The following is a 6,840-nucleotide window of genomic DNA, read 5'->3' as shown; positions in this document are numbered from 1 at the left end:
AACTTGCAGGTTGAGTCAGTAGTTAAGAAGGTAAATGCAATGATGGCATTTTTTTGAGAGGACTAGAATATAAAAGCAGGGATGTATTTCTGAGGCTTTATTTAAGGCTCTGGTCAGACCACATTTGGATTATTGTGTGCAGTTTTGGGCCCCATACCTCAGGAAGGGTGTACTGGACGTGGAGCACATTCAGAGCAGATGCACAAGAATGGTCCCAGGAATGAAAAGCTTAACATTGAGGAATGTTTAATGACTCTGGGTCTAGCCTCGATAGAGATTAGAAGGATGAGGGAGTATCTAAATGAAACTTGCAGAATACTGAATGGACTGGGTAGAGTGTTTCCATTGGTAGGAGAGACTAGGACCCAAGGGCATAATTATGGAGTAATGGGAAGAACGTTTAGAATGGAGATAAGGAGAAACTCTTTCAGCCAGAGAGTGGTGAATCTATGGAATTCATTGCAACAGAAGGTAATGGAGGCCACATCATTGAGTGTATTTTAGAATGAGATAGATAGGATCTTGAGTATCAAGGGGATTACAGGGAGAAAGCACGAGAATGGGATTAAAGAACTTATCAGCCATGATTGAATGGCGGAGCACACTCAATGGGCTGAAAAGCCTAATTTTTGCTCCTGTATCTTCTGGTCTTAACTCACCCACCTTATGCCTTGACCTCCAACCCACATGATATCCTAAGTGAATGGCATCATATCCTGACACCCTAATACCTAGTCACTTGGCACCACAATTACCTGGCATCCTACCTATTTGGTACCCAGGGACCTTGCTTAACAGGCACCCTACCCACATGTCGCTTCAACATTGTCTTTGTAGTTGTAACAAAATCACCAGGATTCTATTGATGGTGATCACAGATGGACATCCGTGAACAGATAATCAGTGGGGAATATCAGGAAGATAACACAGTTTATTGGAGGAACTCTTCTGTCCTCACAGCCATGACAATGAAGCCTCATATTATACCCTCACACAGCGTGGCATGGAGGCTTCTCAAGGACATCATTGTCATGACTCCATATGCAATTGCACAAATAAAATTTTCATGCTACACTAGGGGTAGAGTGCCTATAGTAAGTCACCATGATTGCACAACCCTTAAAGAAAAGATTTCTCCTCTGATCACAGATCATGTCTTTGAACACTTACAGATGTGTAGGTTGCAATTGCAAAGTATTGAGTTGAAGTGATAGCTATGGAATGTGTTTGTGAAATGGGAACAGCAAGTGCTGTTTTTAAGTGCTTCGATGTTTAGCTGACATGACAAGAAGCAATTAGCACATACAACATAATGATTGTGATTTCATTAGGCTATAATTTTTAATGTGCATTCTTGGACGATGAATGGCCTGCTGTTAAAGATCAAATTGCTGTTTGATTGGTAGCATTAAAGAATGACTACAGTTGGCTAAGCCCCTTTATATAGTTATTAATGTCCCCATTTTATTCAAGAGCTCAAGACTTGAAAATTCTGGTGTCCTTGTTAAACCTATACCCCCTTCCATGGGGGATAAGAGACAAGAGTTATTGTAATCCATTGGAATACTCTCTACAAGAGCAGCTAGTCCTCTCCAATTCACCATAAGATCCAACCTACCATCCCTTCAATCTAGAAATGCTTCTGAACTCTGTCTGCATTCCCTCAATAAATCCAATACAATCAAGTCCATTCCCGTTTGCTCATTTTACCCAGGATTGTCTCGGCTTCCCACTGATAAGTCCCTTGATAGTTATTGATCAAAATCCCATGATCGACTATGGCCTACCCCCTTTGACAGTTGACAGGACAGGTCTGACTGACCATGATTCAGTCCCCAGATTGATGTCTCAGGAGCACTCAGATCATCTACCCATAATTCCTGACTGATTACCCTTGAATTGCAGAACTGATCATGGGCCAATCCCTCAGACTGGATCCTTGGGTTTTCATCAGACCAACTGCTTGACTGACTGTGGATATCTCTTGGACTGGAATCACACGACTCTCTTGACTAACTGTATCAGTAGCTGCCAAATGACCTCAATCCCCTTTCACTTGACTAAGGACTGGTCCTCTTTGAATTCCAGACATGACTACTGGCTTGATGAAGTTGCATTGTGTTTGTCATGTAAATTGCAGGCACATGCTGCAGGCATAATGTTGACCTAATACAGTGACATATCCACCGCCTATACAGTGCTATCCACAATGACTACTGCCCGCCTCTTTCTGTGTTCTAAAAAGCAATGCAAAGACACTGTAACTAGAGCAGCAAAGGCCTTGTGCATTAAAAAGCAATGAGATCCAAACAGGGACATGAAAACTGTAAGTCAGTGCTGAAGCCAGTGAGAGTGCATTAAGAAAGCAATGTGAGATTGGCAACCTCAGAGTAAACGCTGAGTGTGTGAGTGCTAAATAGAAAGCTAATGGCCATAAGATGTGCAGTGACATGTGTTGCGCAGTGTGACCTGGCAGAAACACTTAGATATCCCTGAAAAATAGGTAAAGAAGTGTTGAAGGACTGAGGTTTGAGGAAGATGGTCCAAGAGCAGGCAGGATAATATGGCGAGGCTGATGGTTTCTTGATGTAGACGTGTGTGGACCGATGAAGCTGGTGGCTGTGGAGCAGGCAAAGATAGTCTTGTGCAAGTTGCATTCAGTGAGTTGCAGCTAGCAATTACCTGCTGTGAGCTGAATGGCAGCATTTTGCACTATCAAATTTCTCAGTGGAAGAGAATTGGAAGACACATATAAATAAGGCTTGTGGGACAAATGCATGGAAATGAGGATTTTGATGCTCAATGGTGCAATTCAGAAGTCATTATTTAAGGCTTGAGAGGAAAATTGGAAATGTATTTTGCAATATGAAGGATCTGCTTTTTTTAATTCTCATCGTGTTTCCCCACCTGTCTCAACATTGTTCATACCACACTCGTGAAGGGATATTTTATGCTCTTGTTCTGGGTTCTGTGCCCATTGTTATGACCACATATTGCATACTGATAGTTGAATGACTTAAGACACTACACTAACTCCATTACACAGAGGGAGTGACTGAAAGCGAGGTGGATACCTTCATAACAGAACAGTGCATGTCACGATGTCTGGCAATTGTTTTAAACATAGAGGCTCATCTGATTTAGAATCTACACCATAATCTAACAGGTGCTGTAACCATTTGTGCACAGTAAGATCCCAAATAGTAACCAAACATCTACCTAGTTTTGACGGTGTGAATTCTCCTGATTTTCAGGCTATTAGATCACTTAAACAGGTAAATAGGAATCTGGTTGAAAATGTCCCCTGACAATATCTCTAAAAATGCTGCACTTTTTTTTATTCCCTCATGGGATGTAGGCATTGCTGGTTAGGCCAACATTGGCTATTAATAGGTGTCATTGTGAAGGTGATGTGAGCTGCCTTCTTGAACCATTGCAGTCCATTTGGTGGAGGTAAACACACAATGCCCTTCGGGGGAGAATTGCAGGATTTTGACCCAGCAACAATGAAGGAATGACAATATATTTCCAAGTCTCAATGGTGAGTGATTTGGAGGGGAACTTGCAGGAACTGGTGCTCTCATATGCCTGCTGCCCATATCCTCCTAAATAGTAATGTTCATTAGTTTTGAAAGTGCAGTATAAGGAGCGTGGGTGAATTTCTTCAGTACATATTGTGAATGGTACACACTGCTGCTGAGTTGCTAAGTGCTGGTGATGGAGGAACTACATATTTATGATCTGGTGCCAATCAAACAAGCTGTTTTGTCGTGGATGGTGTCAGGCTGCTTGAGTTACTTAATGATTTTCTTCCCTTCTTCCTTCTTTACTGTGCTTCTCACACAACAGAGCAATTTTGGGAAGCAACTTGACAGAAGGACAAACTAGCACCTCCATTAGTCAAGCGCACAGAAGGGTCTGCAGAAGAAAACGTGTTACAGTCTTAGATCTTTGCTACTTTGGATTATTTACATTATATTATTTTAGCTTTTGTATCAGAGATCTTTTTTTTTGGATGGACTCCAAACATTTGGAAAGTGAATCTATGCCATTGAGCTAGGATTTTGATACATGGCAGCAAAGGGCAGTCACTTATAGTTATTAGGTTATCTCATGTCACAAGAATATTCTACTTCCCAGCTCTGACAGTTCGAGTACATAACCTGAGACACCATTTAATCTTTAAAATGTGAAACATTTATTAAACAAACAATAAAATGTGAATAATTTCACTGTGATATAATTGTCATATATTTACAGTAGAATAACATCTGTTATCCATCTTCTTGAGTAGGTAAAATAATAAGCTGCTACAACTAAGAACCAATCTGCATTTTTTGAACTAACATTTATCTACATGTTTATGTCTGTTTCAGAAATATCTACATAGTTTTCTTAACATTGTTTCCAAACATTTTGCATACATTTTCAGTCTGCTTCTCCTGTGGTGATTCTTAACTCTCAATGAGATTCTTTAAATTAAGCTTTCGTTCTCTTTATTCTTTCAACAAAAAAAATTATTTCTGTGAACTGAATGGCTCGATGAGATATTTCACAGTGCAGTTAAGAGCCAATCACATTACTGTGGATCTGGAGTCCAATATAGTCTGGACCCAGTAACATGGCAGATTACTTTCTCTAAAGGACATTATTTAACTCAAAGCATTGTTACTACAATCGAACAGCTTTGTGGTATCAGCACTGAGACTAGCTTTACATTCCAGATTGATTAATTAAATTTAAGTTTGCTGTATGGGATTTGAGCCTGGGCCTCTGGAGGAGTGGTCAGTGGCTAGTAACGAGAACATTAAATCACTTTATTTAAATGTATATACAGTAACCTGAATCTTTTTTCCATCAAGGGATTGATGGAAACCTCAAGAGAAACCTTCAGCACAAAATGGGTTGATAGTAAAATACTTCTACAGGGAGTTACATCTTGAGCTTTGAGAATACCACACATTTCAAACCAACTGGCTATTTCACTAACTGTTGCATTGCAGTATACAATTTTGAATAAAATTAAAATTTATTTGATGAAGTAATGAATTGCATAATGATTGACACTTGTGATGTCGATTACTATTTCCAAGAACCATTCAAGGGTATTTAGAATATACATTTTTGCTCATCCTCCCTATTCCTTACCCACTTCACTGACTTCTTTGTGAGACAACTCACAGAAAGGATGATAGCCTTGGTCAGGCAAGGAGCCTGGCCATCTTTCGAACATACCCCATCCACCTCTCTCTTGAGCTGTGTATCAAACGGCCACATCCCTCAGATAATATGCCAACCAGCAGCCACTGCTCTTGTACCAAGCACCTTTTTACTGTTCCTCCAGTTTCAGGCTGTTTCTCTTCCACACTTCTGCTAAAAGGCAAAACTACATCTCACCTTTGTGACTCAGTGGAAAGGTGGGGAGCAAGAGTACAAGAGACAATTGCATTTGGGATTGCCTCCAGATTGGAAAAAAAAGTCTCATTCTTGAAAATCCATCTTTATACAGCTGAGAGAAAAGTACAACCTGGGGTCATATGCTATACTCCAGGGGTTACACAGTCCATTTTGGCAACCATTATTTTACAACAATTCAGTCTATAGATTTTCACTCAATGTAAGATCTCAAGGCTCTTGACTAGAAGGTTTTATAAATAGATTCCTTAATTTCACTTCCCTTGTTGAACTTGTTCACTCCTTAAATATCTTTTTGACATGAGAGGAAATACTAAGGTTGCCTTTCTGATCCTGAGCTAATTTCAATTTGTACTGACCAGTCAATTTCATCTTTGCTGCCTATGTTTATATTATTGTCTATATACAAAGGCTACTCAAGACTTTTTTTAAATTGCTTTGATGTCTTACATACTTATTCTTACAGGTGCCTTTAGCTAAAGGAGAGTCCAAGCGACTTCAAAGCACTAAAATATCTTTGATTTATTATAGACCAAGCATGTTGTTTCTTGATGGGATTTAGCTGAGATAGTGTAGGAAGATTAGATGTTCAAAGTTATGAGCATTCCAGAATTTGCAGTGTCTTTGATTGTGGAAACAACAAAATTAGCATATATGTTTACTAATTTTATCTGTTTAACAAAGTGTCACAAATTTTAGAAGCATTGTGGTATGCTTGCTATTTAGCGATTGTTATCACTGACCATTTTGTTTGCTTATGAAAACATATAAACCAAACATACAGCAGTGTGTAACAAACATCTGTCATGCAACATTTTAGAGGCAATTAATGTTGACTTCAATTATTCACATATTGTGTGGAAGGTGATATGATTTCGGCCAATCATTTACATGAAAAATCCTATTTAAAATATACCAATTTAGCAGTCAGACTGCATGCTCTCCAACTACACTAATATTTGTTCCATTACTAAATGTCTAGGGTTGTTTGTTTAGGCAGTCTGGGCAGACATTAAAATTAGGCATGAGGCAGAATAAATATGCAAATATAAGACCATTGTTTATTACAGAGAAGACTAAGCGTATTGCTGCCAATGGGTATGTGCTGTGATCTCCATGGTCTGTTAAAGCCTTCGGCCATTGTATACCATCCCATACACCAACTCACCACCTTGTGCTCTTGCACCATTTATGTCATTATACTCATCCAGTGTTTGCCACAAGCAGACCTGAGGGGCTGTGCTGAGTCATAGAGATGTACGGCAGGAAACAGACCCTTCGGTCCAACCCATCCATGCCGACCAGATATCCCAACCCAATCTAGTCCCACCTGCCAGCACCCGGCCCATATCCCTCCAAACCCTTCCTATTCATATACCCATCCAAATGCCTCTTAAATGTTGCAATTGTACCAGCCTCCACCAC

The sequence above is a fragment of the Chiloscyllium plagiosum genome, chromosome 3, assembly GCF_004010195.1.
Source record: "Chiloscyllium plagiosum isolate BGI_BamShark_2017 chromosome 3, ASM401019v2, whole genome shotgun sequence".
NCBI classification, from domain to species: Eukaryota; Metazoa; Chordata; class Chondrichthyes; order Orectolobiformes; family Hemiscylliidae; genus Chiloscyllium; species Chiloscyllium plagiosum.
Note: the sequence above shows the minus strand (reverse complement) of the source record.